The sequence below is a fragment of the Salmo salar genome, chromosome ssa05, assembly GCF_905237065.1.
Source record: "Salmo salar chromosome ssa05, Ssal_v3.1, whole genome shotgun sequence".
Taxonomy (NCBI): domain Eukaryota; kingdom Metazoa; phylum Chordata; class Actinopteri; order Salmoniformes; family Salmonidae; genus Salmo; species Salmo salar.
The window spans coordinates 9140023-9157625 of NC_059446.1; positions in this window are offsets into that span (position 1 = coordinate 9140023).

The window sequence follows — 17603 nt, forward strand, 5'->3', positions numbered from 1 at the left end:
CCTGTAGACGTGGCAGCAGTACTGTCTGTACAGGCTGCTGTGCCTAAAATGGCCCCCTATTCCCTATACGGGCTCTGGTCAAAAGTAGTGCACTATAGGAAATAGGGGGCCATTTAGTACACAGCCTGTATCTGAGGCAACAAGTCCTCACAGATTTAGTTATACAGAAGGGCTGGAAGATGGAATCTAATGTAGACAGTGGTGATTTTAGCATGTAAATCTTGGTGGGGAAAAAACATAAATATATATTTATATATATATTTTTTGCATTGTTTGCAAACTGATATGTGACACGTATTAATGCCAAAATAACATGCAAAACAGGCAACCCAGCTGCCTGCCTGCAGTACAGATTACTAGCTGTGTGTGAGCCTCAGATTACTATATATCCCTTCATTCTCAAAATGATTATCTGAGAAAGAAAGAATTAGTTGGAAAAAGTTGGCAGCAATCACTTGTAGACGGATATCTATAGCTAGGTTTCCATCCAATCGGTGACAGATTTTCCTGCGAATATTCTACAATCCAGTGGTAGGTTTTCACAAAATGTACTTATAAAAATCTGTGTGTGATGAGGTAGTGCACATACCGTAAATTGTACTTCTTCGCTAAAATGTTCATGTACCGAAACAAAATCTAAAGTTCGATGTGTTTCCATCGCATTTTCAACTCTACCGATAGTTTTGTCACAAAAACTGTTGTGTTAAATAGCAAATGTATCTACTCTGGTTGTGGCACCTGCGCTCTAGCCAACAGCTCACAGATACAGTGCGGGTAGGCTGTGCGGGTTGTCTAGTTTAGTTTAGTTTATTAGGATCCCCATTTCCTACTGCACATGCAGCAGCTACTCTTCCTGGGACCACATAAAACATACAAATACATGACAAAATACAGAACAGTAATAGACAAGAACAACATACTGTAAGATATTACACTAACTTCTACTATAAAATACTATCTAGTATACAATAAAAATACTATTTATTATACTATAAAAATTATATCTAGTATACTATAACAAATTCTATCTAGTATACTATAAAATACTGTCTAGTATACTATAAAAGTACTATGTAGTATACTATAAAAATACTATCTGGTATACTATAAAAAATACTATCTATTATACTACAAAAATACTATCTAGTATTACATAATATAAAAAAATACTATCTAGTATACTATGCAAATACTATCTAGTATACAATAAAAAATGATATCTATGTAATGAGGTGCGAACTGGCGGCAGAGAAGTCAGGCGCAGGAGAGCGAAAACTGATTTACAACGGTGTCGTTTTAATAAACATAAAACCACCGTCAACAGAACAATTCATGAAATGGGTCAAATAAATCCCGGTAATAACCAGCATACCGTGCACAAGCACTACAAGAAACAATTACGGACAAGGACATGGGGGGGAACAGAGGGTTAAATACACAACATGTAATTGATGGAATTGGAACCAGGTGTGATGGAAGTCAAGACAAAACCAATGGAAAATGAAAAGTGGATCGGCGATGGCTAGAAGGTCGGTGACGTCGACGCCGAACGCCACCCGAACAAGGAGAGGGACCAACTTCGGCGGAAGTCGTGACAATCTAGTATACTTTAAAAAATACTATCTAGTATACTATAAAAATACTATCTAGTATACTATAAAAAATACTATCTAGTACACTATAAAAAATACTATCTAGTATACTATAAAAAATACTATCTAGTATACTATAAAAAAATACTATCTAGGATACCATGAAAATACTATCTAGTATACTATAAAAATACGATATAGTATACTATGAAAATACTAGGGGGAGGTAGATGTTTGGCTTTATGCTAACCGCTACAAATGGTCAAAACTGCACCCTATGGGCCCTGGTCAAAAGTAGTGCACTACCCTATGGGTCCTGGTCAAAAGTAGTGCACTACATTGCCATTCGGGATGCAACTCAAACAGCAGCACAAACACGGACTGGAATAAATGAAAGCCTAGTGAGTTCGTTTTGGGTTTTACTCTTTAGTTAAAGTGTAAATTATAGGTTCTTGATTGTCCTCTGCTTGTCCCTCTCTGGTACAATAATCCATAACAAGACTTTTGTGAACACCCACAATGATGGCAGGCTCATGCAGCCCTATGCTAAATCCCTTGTTGTTACCTTAGACTGTACACTGTCATGGTCAAAACATATAGATTCAATGGTTGTAAAGATAGGGAGAGGTCTGTCCGTAATAAAGAGATACTTTGCTTTTTTGACACCACACTCCACAAAGCAAGTCCTGCAGGCAGGAAGAAGTTAGAGGAAAAACTAAAAGAAATGGAGGAACTTATTCAAGAACGATTAAGTGTACTATATTAAAGAAATAGAGCAAACTGGATGGAATATGGGGGAAAATGCACCAAATGATTTTTTCATCTTCAACATAGAAATATAACTGAATCTTTTTACAAATGACGGAGTCACCCATGATTCACCCATTCACCTTTAAGTTGGGGAAAACTCCAGGGCTGGATGGCATACCAGTTGAGGTATACCAAACTTTTTTTGATATACTCAGAGGACCGTTATTAGCATGTTTTAACCACTCCTATGTAAATGGTAGATTATCAGACACTCAACAAGAAGGTCTGATTTCATTATTACTGAAACAGGATCCAAGCGGGAAATATAAAGATCCAGTCCATTTAAAAAATTGGAGATCCCTTACACTTCAGCGTTGTGATGCAAAAATTCTAGCAAAATGTATAGTGCATAGAATTAAAAAGGTATTGTCGGACATTATTCATTCTAATCAGACAGGTTTTTCCATGGACGATGCATTGGAGATACTGCAAGTACTGTAAACAATAGAACACTATGAAAAATCTGGGAAACCACGCCTGCTATTCATAGCTGACCTTGAAAAAGTTTTTGATAAAGTACGACTTGAGTTTATATATAAATGCCTGGAATATTTCAATTTTGAAGAATTTCATAAAATGGGTTAAAATCATGTATAGTACCCCGAGTTGTAAAATAGTAAATAATGGCTACTTCTCAGAAAGTTTTAAACTGTCAAGAGGAGTTAAACAAGGTTGTCCACTATCGGCATATCTTTTTATTATGGCCATCACATTGTTAGCTTTTAAAATCAGATCCAACAATAGAATCAAGGGATTAGAAATCCATGGCTTAAAAACAAATTTGTCATTGTACGCTGATGATTCATGTTTTCTTTTAAATCCACAATTAGAATCCCTCCACAGCCTCATAGAGGATCTAGACACTTTTTCTAACCTCTCTGGATTACAACCAAATGATGATCAGTGTACTATATTACGTATTGGATCACTAAAAAATACAACTTTTACATTATCGTGTAGTTTAACAATAAAATGGCTGATGGTGATGTGGATATAATCGGTATTCATATTCCAAAATAAATAACTGATCTTACTCCAATACATTTTAATAGAAAGTTAGCAAAAATAGACAAGATCTTGCTACCATGGAAAGGTAAATACCTGTCTATTTTTGGAAAAATCACCCTGTGTCACGCCCTGACCTTAGAGAGACGTTTTATTTCCTCTAGTTTGGTTAGGTCAGGGTGTGAGGTGGGGTGGGCAATCTAGTTTTTGTATTTCTTTGTGTTTGGCCGAGTATGGTTCCTAATCAGAGGCAGCTGTCTATCGTTGTCTCTGATTGGGAATCATACTTAGGCAGCCCTTTTTCCCTCCTTCAGTTGTGGGATCTTGTTTTTGTACAGCTCAGTAAAGCCTGCAGAACGTGACGTTCGGTTTCCTTTGTTTGTTGTTTTGATTTAGTGCTCTGAGTTATAATAAATGTTAATCATGAGCACTTACCACGCTGCACCTTGGTCTCCTCTCTACGATGAACGTCACACCCTGATTAACTCTTTAGTCATATCCAAGTTTATCCATTTGCTCATGATCCTAGTGAACAGTTTTTTAAATTATTTGAGGAAAAATTATTCAATTTTATTTGGAACGGCAAGTCAGACAAAATTAAACTGGCCTATTTATATAATGAATATGAATTCGGAGGGCAGAAATTATATTAAAGCATTAGACATCTCACTAAAGGCTTCAGTCATACAAAAGTTATACTTAAATTCAAACTGGTTCTTTAGCAAATTTATTCAGATTACAACCTCTCACTTTCAGTTATTTGAAAAGGAAATCATCTCCCAAATATCGCAATTTTAAAACAAGCCATAGAAAGTTGGTTGCAATTTCAATTCAATCCACCAGAAAAGACAGAACAAATATTACAACAAATATTGTGGTTAAACTCAAATATACTAATTGATTAAAAAAACAGTATTTAAAAAAAATCTAAAATAAGGTATAATCTTCATAAATTATATCATAAATAGGACTGATGCAGTTATGTCACACATGCAGCTAACAAAGACATATGGAAATGTCTGCTCTACCCAAAATTACAAACAACTAATTGCAGCATTACTGCAAAAATGGAAGAGGAAAGTGGAAGGGGAAAAAGTAGGTAACTGGTCTGTCGGCCCTGCATTAAATACCATAATTGGTTAAAGAAAATTGTGATAAATAAAAAAGTATACCAGTTTCATTTAAGGACCATAAAATAGACAGCTGTGCCATATAGATTGCAAAATAGTTGGGAAGAGATTTTAGACGTACCAATTCCATGGCACATGGTTTATGAACTGATATACAAAATGACGGTGGATTCAAAACGTATAATTTTTTATTTAGCTTATTATACAAAATACTTACAACGAATATAATGTTATTTATATGAAGTATACAACCTTCCCAGCTCTGCAGATTTCGCTGCAAAGAGACAGAATCATTAGATCATTTGTTTTGGTACTGTCCATCCAAAATGTTATTTCATAGTTTTGATGTCTTCACTATTATTCTACAATGTAAAAATAAAGAAAAACCCTTGAATGAGTAGGTGTGTCCAAACTTTTTACTGGTACTCTACATATACATACATACATATATATACATACACTGCTCATACATACACTGCTCCAAAAAATAAAGGGAACACTTAAACAACACATCCTAGATCTGAATGAAAGAAATAATGTTATTAAATACTTTTTTCTTTACATAGTTGAATGTGCTGACAACAAAATCACACAAAAATAATCAATGGAAATCCAAGTTATCAACCCATGGATGTCTGGATTTGGAGTCACACTCAAAATTAAAGTGGAAAACCACACTACAGGCTGATCCAACTTTGATGTAATGTCCTTAAAACAAGTCAAAATGAGGCTCAGTAGTGTGTGTGGCCTCCACGTGCCTGTATCACCTCCCTACAACGCCTGGGCATGCTCCTGATGGGGTGGCGGATGGTCTCCTGAGGGATCTCCCCCCAGACCTGGACTAAAGCATCCGCCAACTCCTGGACAGTCTGTGGTGCAATGTGGCGTTGGTGGATGGAGCGAGACATGATGTCCCAGATGTGTTCAATTGGATTCAGGTCTGGGGAACGGGCGGGCCAGTCCATAGCATCAATGCCTTCCTCTTGCAGGAACTGCTGACACACTCCAGCCACATGAGGTCTAGCATTGTCTTGCATTAGGAGGAACCCAGGGCCAACCGCACCAGCATATGGTCTCATAAGGGGTCTGAGGATCTCATCTCGGTACCTAATGGCAGTCAGGCTACCTCTGGCGAGCACATGGAGGGCTGTGCGGCCCCACAAAGAAATGCCACCCCACACCATGACTGACCCACCGCCAAACCGGTCATGCTGGAGGATGTTGCAGGTAGCAGAACGTTCTCCATGGCGTCTCCAGACTCTGTCACGTCTGTCACGTGCTCAGTGTGAACCTGCTTTCATCTGTGAAGAGCACAGGGCGCCAGTGGCGAATTTGCCAATCTTGGTGTTCTCTGGCAAATGCCAAACGTCCTGCACGGTGTTGGGCTGTAAGCACAACCCCCACCTGTGGACGTCGGGCCCTCATACCACCCTCATGGAGTCTGTTTCTGACCGTTTGAGCAGACACATGCACATTTGTGGCCTGCTGGAGGTCATTTTGCAGGGCTCTGGCAGTGCTCCTCCTGCTTGTCCTTGCACAAAGGCGGAGGTAGCGGTCCTGCTGCTGGGTTGTTGCCCTCCTACGGCCTCCTCCACGTCTCCTGATGTACTGGCCTGTCTCCTGGTAGCGCCTCCATGCTCTGGACACTACGCTGACAGACACAGCAAACCTTCTTGCCACAGCTCGCATTGATGTGCCATCCTGGATGAGCTGCACTACCTGAGCCACTTGTGTGGGTTGTAGACTCCGTCTCATGCTACCACTAGAGTGAAAGCACCGCCAGCATTCAAAAGTGACCAAAACATCAGCCAGGAAGCATAGGAACTGAGAAGTGGTCTGTGGTCTCCACCTGCAGTACCACTCCTTTATTGGGGGTGTCTTGCTTATTGCCTATAATTTCCACCTGTTGTCTATTCCATTTGCACAACAGCATGTGAAATGTATTGTCAATCAGTGTTGCTTCCTAAGTGGACAGTTTGATTTCACAGAAGTGTGATTGACTTGGAGTTACATTGTGTTGTTTAAGTGTTCCCTTTATTTTTTTGAGCAGTATATATATATATATATTTATTTATTTATTTATATATATATCAGAACTCAGGATAAGACCCAGATGCAGACAGCTAGAATCACAGATGTTTATTGACCCAAATATGGGGCAGGCAAAAGACAGTTCAAGGGCAGGCAGAGGTCCGTAATCCAGGGCAGAGTCAATAAGGTACAGAACAGCAGGCAGGCTCGGGGTCATGACAGGCAGAATGGTCAGAACCGGGGAAACAGAAACTTGAGAAAGCAGGAAGATGGAAAAGCACACTGGTAAGACCTGACAATACAAGATGAACTGGCAACAGACAAACAGAGAACACAGGTATAAATACACAGGGGATAATGGAGAAGATATGTTACACCTGGACGGGGTGGAGACAAGCACAAAGACAGGTGAAACCAGGAAGACAAAGGACAGTGAGACACAGGTTTTGTCTTGGACACATGAAACGTAGGATGGATATGGAGGGTGGGGGGCAACAGTTGGCGAACAGCAGAGGGGCAAAGGATTTTAGAGATGGGGAATGGGCCGATGAAACGGGGGAAAGTTTACGGCACTCCACCCGGAGGGGCAGGTCCCAGGTGGAGAGCCTGGGATGTGGTCTTCAAAAGAGTGGCCCGAGCTCTCTTTCAGGTACTGCGACAGCGGCGGATGAACATCTGGGCAGAGGGAATGCTGACTTCTTCCTCTTGCTCAGGGAAGAGCGGGGGCTGATATCCCAAGTAACACTCGAAGGGCGAGAGACCAGTGGCCGAGCAGGGAAGGGTGTTGCGGGCGTATTCCTCCCAAACGAGTTGCTTGCTCCAGGTGGTGGGGTTGGCGAAGACGAGGCAAACCGGAGGACAGGCTGGCCGACGACCCAATAAAGGGACAGAACGCCTTCCAGAATCGGGACGAGAACTGGGGACCCTATCAGAGACCAAGTTGACTGGAAGTCCATGGATCCGGAAGACGTGCTGCATCATGAGCTGAGCTGTCTCCTTGGCTGAGGGTAACTTGGGAAGGGGAATAAAATGGGCGGCTTTAGAAAACCTATCCACCACCGTCAGGATAGTAGTGTTGCCGTCTGAAGGGGGAAGCCCAGTAACAAAGTCCAGGGATATATGGGACCAGGGGCGGTGAGGAACAGAGAGTGGTTGGAGAAAGCCAGCCGGAATCTTTTTTTGTGCACACACCGCGCAGGCAGCAACAAATGCGGAAACATCCGGCACCATTGAAGGCCACCAAATGCTCCGTCGAACCCCTCCGGCTGGGAACGCTGCGCCTTACGGACCAGGCTCTCTATACCCCAGACGACTGCAGCTGCCAGGTGGGGAGGATGGTCTTGGGGTCAGACAAAGTAGCAGTGTGGCAACACAACTGTGAGAGTATGTCCGCCTTCAAGTTCTTGGACCTGGCGGTAGGAGAGAGTGAAATTGAATCGGGTGAATAACAGGGCCCAACGAGCCTGCCTAGAGTTGAGGCACTTGGCAGTGCGGAGGTATTCCAGGTTCTTATGGTCAGTCCACACTAAGAATGGGTGCTCCGCCCCTTCCAACCAGTGCCTCGACTCCTCCAACGCCAACTTGATGGCGAGGAGTTCTCGATTTCCCACATCATATTTGCGTCTGGGGTGCAGCTTTTGGTCCTGGGCAGAACGCTGGGACAGGACGGCCCCCACTCTGACATCCGAGGCGTCGACCTCCACCACAAACTGACGGGACGGGTCCGGATGGACTAAGATGGGGGCTGTAGTGAATCGACATTTGAGGTCCGAGAACGCCTGGTCAGCTGCTGGCGACCATGTGAAGGGAAACTTGGGAGAGGTGAGTGCTGAGAGGGGGGAAGCCAGGATGCTGTAACCCCGGATGAAGCAGCGGTAGAAGTTAGCAAACCCCAAGAAATGTTGCAGCTGCACTCTGGATGTTGGTTGAGGCCAATCCACCACCGCTCTCACCTTGTCTGGATCAATCTGTATATGTCCTGCTGCGATGACGTATCCAAGGAAGGAGATAGTGGAGCAATAGAACTCACACTTCTCAGCTTTAACAAAAAGCTGGTACTCCAGGAGGTGCTGAAGGACTTGTCGGACGTGGAGGACGTGTTCTTGAGCTGACCGGGAAAAGACCAGGATGTTGTCGAGGTACACAAACACGAACCAGTTCAGCATGTCCTAGAGCGCATCGTTGACCAGGGCCTGGAACACAACGGGAGTGTTGGTCAGCCCAAATGGCATAACTAAGTACTCACAGTGCCCACTAGCCATGTTAAAGGCAGTCTTCCACTCATGTCCTCTGAACCAGATGGTAGGCGTTCTGAAGATCCAACTTGGAGAAGATGGTCGCTCCCTGAAGAGGTTAGAAAGCCGAGGAGATGAGTGGTAGAGAATAACGTTTTTTACCGTGATGTCATTAAGGCCCACTGTAGTCGATACACAGGCACTGGCGGGGGAGGCCGATGGGCGAATACTCCCTGCAACAAGTGAGTTCTCAATGTACTCCTCCATAGCCTTGGTCTCCGGCCCCAACAGGGAGTAAAATTGCCCGAGGGGGTGTAGTGCCCGGGAGAAGGTCAATGGCGCAGTCATAGGGTCGATACGGAGGGAGAGAAGTAGCACAGGCCTTGTTGAAGACCTCCCTGAATGAGGAGAGGTCCGAGGCCTCTCTCAAGCCTGCAGGTTGACATCCCAAAGCAGGCTGGGCTGACTTGAGACAATGAGCATGGCAGAACGGGCTACAACCCACGATAGCACCAATAGCCCAGTTGATCAGGGGATTGTGCTTCTGGAGTCATGAATATCCCAAAACCATGGGTACATGGGGAGATTCGATGAGCAGGAACTGCACACTCTGATTCCCTGATACTCGTAGGTTGATATGAATCGTATTGCGGGTGACTCGGCCAATAGAGCGCCCATCCAGCGCTCTGATGTCCATGGGAATGGAGAGGGGCTGAGTGGTAATACCAAGCTCCGACACCAAGTTAGCATCGATAAAGCTTTCGTCGGCCCCAGAGTCAATGAGCACCCAGAGTGATTTGGCCTGGTCACCCCATATTCGGGTGACTTGGAGAGAGGTGCGAGTAATGGGAGATTGGAAAATCCCCGTACGGGTCACCAGAGTACTCATGCCTACTGATGAGCCTGGTCTTTTCAATGAACACGTGGAAATATAATGTCCTGTAGTCCCACAATACAGACAGCTCCTGGAGTTCAGTCTGCGTAAACGTTCATTCTGAGACAACCGAGCCCTTCCCACAAGCTGGGGCTCTGGAGGAGGCGAGTCGACCACCCTCAGCGATTCCTGTGAGCACTCGGGTGACGTCGGAGTCTCTCGGAAATGCCTTCGGGGGTTGTTGTCGAGGTGGGAATCGAGGGCAAGCGAAGACAACGTGGGACAGATTCCCTCTCTCTCATATGTTCTCATAGCCGCCCATCGATCCGGATGGTCAAGGCTATGAGGGAGTTAAGGTCCATGGGCAACTCCCGGGCTGCGAGCTCATCTTTGATCACCTCTGATAATCCGTGAAGGAACATATCAAACAATGCTTCCGGGTTCCAGGCACTCTCAGCCGCCAACGTGTGTAATTCCACTGCGTAGTCTGCCACACTACGGGCATCTTGACGTAGCTGGAGCAGTTTACGAGCAGCCTCTCTCCCAGAAAATGGAGACTCAAACACCTTCTGTACTTTCCACGAACTCCTCCAGACTGACGCAGACAGCGGACTGTAGGGAGCACTGGGAGAGAAAGGCCCAGCAGGATCCAGAATCTCCAGCGTAATGCTCCGGAGAAGGTAAGTGGGGTTCTCGGGACACTGGGCAAGGCTGCGAAGAAGTGCCGCTGGTGGCGGGTTGCTGAGAGTCTGGGGAATTACCGGTGTGACTTGCCGCCTTATTGGGAATCCATGGAATTGCTCCAGCAATGTATCGAACGCCTGGTCATGGCATTCCGCCAGGGTATGGAGTCCCTCCATAAGGCATTGCGGTAACTCCTCGTGTCTTCCAATGGTGGCTCCTTGCTGGGAGACAACATTGTGGAGCTGGTCTGAGTCTGCTGGGTCACTCATGGCCAGTTCATACTATCAGAACTCAGGATAAGACCCAGATGCAGACAGCTAGAATCACAGATGTTTATTGACCCAAACAGGGGGCAGGCAAAAGACAGGTCAAGGGCAGGCAGAGGTTCGTAATCTGGTCAGAGTCAGGCAGGTACAGAACGGCAGGCAGGCTCGGGGTCAGGGCAGGCAGAATGGTCAGAACCGGGGAAACTAGGAAACAGAAACTTGAGAAAGCAGGAAAGCACACTGGTAAGACCTGACAAGACAAACTGGCAACAGACAAACAGAGAACACAGGTATAAATACACAGGGGATAATGGGGAAGATAGTCGACACCTGGAGGGAGGTGGAGACAAGTACAAAAACAGGTGAAACCGATCAGGGTGTGACAATATGGGGGATTGGAAGTGATGCAGACAATTACATTGATGGAAGCTACAATCTATCTGCAATTGTAACGGTCGTCGTAGTAAGTGGACCAAAGCGCAGCGGGTTGAGTGCTTATTATATATTTATTTAGAACACTTAAGAGAACAAAACAAGAAAAACGTACGAACGAACAGGATTACAGGCTAAACACAGCTATGCAATCATAACTTCCCACAAAGGGACAGGTGAAACAAGGCTACCTAAGTATGACTCTCAATCAGCAACAACGATGTACAGCTGTTCCTGATTGAGAGCCATACCAGGCCAACACAAAGAAATACACAACATAGAAAACCATAGAAATACAAAACAAGAACATATCCCAAAAACCCCGGAACACATAAATCAAACACCCCTCTTACATAAATACATATCCCATAAAACCCCGAACCACATAAAACAAATACCCCCTGCCACGTTCTGACCAAACTACAATATCCAATAGCCCCTTATACTGGTCAGGACGTGACAGCAATATTAAAGCTGATCTACCCCCCCCCCCCAAAAAAAAATGTAATATATATATCCAGTTGAAGTCGGAAGTTTACATACACTTAGGTTGGAGTCATAGAAACTCGTTTTTCAACCACTCCACAAATGTCTTGTTAACAAACGATAGTTTTGGCAAGTCGGTTAGGACATCTACTTTGTGCATGACACAAGTAATTGTTCCAACAATTGTTTACAGACAGATTATTTCACTTATAATTCACTGTATCACAACTCCAGTGGGTCAGAAGTTTACATACACTAATTTGACTGTGCCATAAACAGCTTGGAAAATTCCAGAAAATGATGTCATGGCTTTAGAAGCTTCTGATAGGTTAATTGACATCATTTGAGTCCATTGGAGGTGTACCTGTGGATGTATTTCAAGGCCCACCTTCAAACTCAGTGCCTCTTTGCTTGACATCATGGAAAATCAAAAGAAATCAGCCAAGACCTCAGAAAAAAAATTGCAGACCTCCACAAGTCTGGTTCATCCTTGGGAGCAATTTCCAAACGCCTGAAGGTACCACGTTCATCTGTAAAAACAACAGTACGCAAGTATAAACACCATTGGACCATGCAGCCGTCATACCGCTCAGTAAGGAGACGCGTTCTGTCTCCTGGAGATGAACATACTGTCAGGTGGTGGGTAATTGGTGCAGTGAATCAGGAGCAGGAGAGCAGAAATGAGTGTACAAGGTATTTAATTCCACGACAGCACCAGTATACAGACAATACTCAAGGTGCGGCGAAATACCGGTCACTCGAAAATAACGGGCGTAAATACATAACCCGGCAAACATAACCAGCCGACAAGTACCGACATGAACAATCAATAAACACGCACACTAACATGTGGGAAACAGAGGGTTAAATAATGAAAATGTAATTGGGGAATAGAAACCAGGTGTGTAGAAAACAAAGACAAAACAAATGGAAAATGAAAAGTGGATCGGCGATGGCTAGAAGACCGGTGACGTCGACCGCCGAACGCCGCCCGAACAAGGAGAGGGACCGACTTCGGCAGAAGTCGTGACACGTACTTTGGTGCGAAAAGTGCAGATCAATCCCAGAACAACAGCAAAAGACCTTGTGAAGATGCTGGAGGAAACAATTACAAAAGTATCTATATCCACATTAAAACGAGTCCTATATCGGCATAACCTGAAAGGCCGCTCAGCAAGGAAGAAGCCACTGCTCCAAAACCGCCATAAAAAAGCCAGACTATGGTTTGCAACTGCACATGGGGACAAAGATCATACTTTTTGGAGAAATGTCCTCTGGTCTGATGAAACAAAAATAGAACTGTTTGACCATAATAACCATTGTTATGTTTGGAGGAAAAGGGGGGAGGTTTGCAAGCCGAAGAACACCATCCGAAACCGTGAAGCACGGGGGTGGCAGCATCATGTTGTGGGGGTGCTTTGCTGCAGGAGAGACTGGTGCACTTCACAAAATAGATGGCATCATGAGGATGGAAAATTATGTGGATATATTGAAGCAACATCTCAAGACATCATTCAGGAAGTTAAAGCTTGTTGAAGACCTCCCACACACACACACACACACACACACACACACACACACACACACACACACACACACACACACACACACACACACACACACACACACACACACACACACACTAGCACACACACTAAGACTAGCTGTCACCATTTGCATCGGCTAATGGGGATCCTAATGTATCAAAACAAATCAAATGCATGAATGTTGTTATGCAGAATGTTTTCCCCCACCCCTCATATGTTCTTTGTTCTTGCTCTGCGGCACCAACCTGGTCCCATGTCTGTGTGTGATGTCTTGCACAAACAAATCTGAGTCCAGGCTATCGTAACTGTCTGTCTGACCACATGGTAACCCTGGAGATTTATACTGATTGGCAGTTAGTTGTACTCTGTAATTACACAGAGACACACAGAGGACACCAGGTGACGCTGATGGTAATGTCATGTTGTGGAGCAGTTTTTAGGCCCATCCATGATGTCTTTTAGGCTTCACTAGCCTACAGATGTCAAATTGTTAATATTGAGAGAGTAAGTGTATTTGATTATCTTGAAATAAAAGGACCTCTTTTGGCAGTATGCAGAGAATACCTATTTTGGCAGGATGCAGAGAATAAGACCTATTTTGGCAGGATGCAGAGAAGAAGACCTATTTTGGCAGTATGCAGAGAAGAAGACCTATTTTGTCAGGATGCAGAGAAGAAGACCTATTTTGGCAGGATGCAGAGAAGAAGACCTATTTTGTCAGGATGCAGAGAAGAAGACCTATTTTGGCAGTATGCAGAGAAGAAGACCTATTTTGGCAGGATGCAGAGAAGAAGACCTATTTTGGCAGGATGCAGAGAAGAAGACCTATTTTGGCAGTATGCAGAGAAGAAGACCTATTTTGGCAGGATGCAGAGAAGAAGACCTATTTTGGCAGGATGCAGAGAAGAAGACCTATTTTTGCAGGATGCAGAGAAGAAGACCTATTTTGGCAGGATGCAGAGAAGAAGACCTATTTTGGCAGGATGCAGAGAAGAAGACCTATTTTGGCAGGATGCAGAGAAGAAGACCTATTTTGCCAGTTCTTTCATTCTCCCATTAACTGACTTTGGGATAATAGCTAGGACGAATACATTACTTAAAATTACTATCAAGGACAGTGAAGGTCAGTGCAGAACAGTGAAGCCCTATGGACTGTCTGACAGATCTACTAGCTACATTAATATAGCTAATAGTAGACGTTATCCATTCTTGAAATAGGCCAGTATCTTTTACGACAGTCCAACAGGTGAAGAGACCTTTCAACAGGCTATAACTGAAGAATAGCTGCCTGCATGGCAGCCGACTAGTCCCTCTGAGTAGTGAAATGTCTGCAGGCGTAGCCCACTGTTTAAAACTCTGATGACGTGGTGTATGGAAGTACTGAATCACAGCCTGTGCTTGGTGTTCTGGTCTGGCCAGGCACTTTGGCTCACGTCCTGCCTAGCTGGACAGAGGAGATGAAACAGAGGTGTTCTGGTCTGGCCAGGCACTTTGGCTCACGTCCTGCCTAGCTGGACAGAGGAGATGAAACAGAGGTGTTCAGGCCGTAAAGAAGAGTTAAGCACATTGGTCATTATTTGAGTTTCCACAGAAATGTTACTTTACTGAAACTTTCACTAAATCTTAAAAATGGCTTAGTAAATTTGAGCATAAACCTGTCTGTTTATTGTTAACAAAATGAAAGGGTACAGTGTTCTTCATTCCATTTTAGGATGACTCCAATGTCTTTCAGTCACAGAACATGTGGCTTCAACTCTCTCAAATAAACACATGGTCCATTTCGGGTTCTTCCTAGAGGCTAGTATTATTTTATTTGAAGGTCTGATAGGGTTTATGTGTCTGTTATGTTAGTGTCTGCATGAGCATGAGAGGATAATCTGTCTGTAGTTGTCTTGTGTCTGAAGGTGTCTTTTTCTATGAGGCTTGGATAGAGCCTGAGTCTGTTACTGTCTTCTGTTTGAGCAGTAGAGCAGTCTGTGTCTGCGTCTCTATGTCTGTAAATGTCTCTGTGTCTCTAAATGTCTCTGTATCTCGGGGTCTATAAATGTCTCTGTGTCTGTAAACATCTCTGTCTCTATGTTTCAAAATGTCTCTGTGTCTCTGAATGTCTCTCTGTCTCTAAATGTTGCTGTGTCTCTAAATGTCACTGTCTCTATTCCTCTAAATGTCTCTGTCTCTAAATGTCTCTGTATCTCCAAATGTCTCTGTCTCAAAATGTCTCCATGTCACTAAATGTCTCTGTATCTCTAAATGTCTCCATGTAACTAAATGTCTCTGTGTCTCTAAATGTCTCTATATATCCAAATGTCTCTGTGTCTCTAAATGTCTCTGTGTCTCTAAATGTCTCTCTGTCTATACATTTCTCTGTGTCTATAAATGTCTCTGTGTCTATAAATGTCTCTGTGTCTCTAAATGTCTCTGTGTCTATGTCTCTGTCTCTAAATGTCTCTTTGTCTCCAAATGTCTCTATGTCAGTGTCTCTGTGTCTCTAAATGTCTGTGTCTCCAAATGTCTCTATGTCTATAAATGTCTCTGTCTCTATGTTTCAAAATGTCCCTGTGTCTCTAAATGTCTCTATGTCAGTGTCCCTGTGTCTCTAAATGTCTGTGTCTCTAAATGTCTCTATGTCTCTAAATGTCTCTGTCTATAAATGTCTCTGTGTCTATAAATGTCTCTGTGTCTATAAATGTCTCTGTGTCTCTAAATGTCTCTGTGTCTTTAAATGTCTCTGTGTCTTTAAATGTCTCTGTCTCTGTGTCTCTAAATGTCTCTGTCTCTAAATGTCTATATGTTTCTAAATGTCTCTGTCTCTAAATGTCTATATGTTTCTAAATGTCTCTCTGTCTCTAAATGTATCTGTGTCTCTAAATGTCTCTACATCTCTAAATGTCTTTGTGTCTCTAAATGTCTCTATGTCTCTAAATGTCTCTGTCTCTAAATGTCTTCATGTCTCTAAATGTCTCTGTGTTTCTAAATTGCTCTGTCTCTAAATTTCGCTGTGTCTAAATGTCAGTCTTTATGCCGCTAAATATCGCTGTCTCTAAATGTCTCTGTATCTCTAAATGTCTCTATGTCTCTAAATGTCTCTATGTCTCCAAATGTCTCTGTGTCGCTAAATGTCTCTGTGTCTGTGTCTCTAAATGTCTGTGTCTCTGTGTCTCTAAATGTCTCTATATGTCTCTGTTTCTAAATGTGTCTGTGTCTCTAAATGTCTCTATGTCTCTAAATGTCTCTAAATGTCTCTGTCTCGGTGTCGCTAAATGTCTCTGTATCTCTAAATGTCTCTAAATGTCTCTGTGTCTCTACATTTCTCTTTCTCTAAATGTTTCTGTCTCTAAATGTCTCTGTCTCTATGTTTCTAAATGTCTCTGTGTCTCTAAATGTCTCTAAATTTCTCTGTGTCTCGAAATGTCTCGAAATGTCTCTGTCTCTCAATGTCTCCTTGTCTCTGAATGTCTCCTTGTCTCTGAATGTCTCTGTGTCTTTAAATGTCTCTGTGTCTCTAAATGTTACTGTCTCTAAATGTCTCCGTGTCTCTAAATGTCTCTGTATCTGTGTCTGTATCCGTCTCTGTGTCATGTCTGCAGGTGAGAGAGCTGCCATTTTTATAGATGGAGCCCTGATTTTAGAAGAGGAGAAGTCTCAACAAACCACAGATGTGTGATAAGTCTATCCGCTCCATGTTATCAGCAGCACTATCAGCACTCCTGGCCAGAGGAGACATTTCACTTTGGAATGCAATGAAAATCACTGCTGTGAGCTCGTCAAAACAAGCCCGAGCTGTTCTGATGACGATCATTTCTGCAGCTCCAGAATAAATGCTGTTTGATTCTTGGTATTTGTTTAAAAAGACAGGCCTCACAGTATCCATCAGCAGCAGCTGATACTGAATTTATGTTGTCTAAAAAGTATTACTAAGTATTCATTCGCTTTATTTTGTGCACCTTCAATCATAATATAAAATTGAATTTAAAGAGACAAGGCTGCTGTTTGGCTAGTAAACTAATTATAGATTGTGGCTTTAATATCCGGCTCCATTGCGTTCCATTGTTGGCTGTGTAAAGTCAGACACCAACAATGTATTTTCATTATTTCCTTCAATTTGACATCTGTAGGCCCCCCCCTACACCGCTGCTACTCTCTGTTGTTATCATCTATGCATAGTCACTTTAATAACTCCACCTACATGTACATATTACCTCAATTACCTCGACTAACCGGTGCCCCCGCACATTGACTCTGTACCGGTACCCCCTGTATATAGCCTCCACATTGACTCTATACCGGTACCCCCTGTATATAGCCTCCACATTGACTCTGTACCAGTACCCCCTGTATATAGCCTCCACATTGACTCTGTACCGGTACCCCTGTATATAGCCTCCACCTTGACTCTGTACCGGCACCCCCTGTATATAGCCTCCACATTGACTCTGTACCGGTACCCCCTGTATATAGCCTCCACATTGACTCTGTACCGGTACCCCCTGTATATAGCCTCCACATTGACTC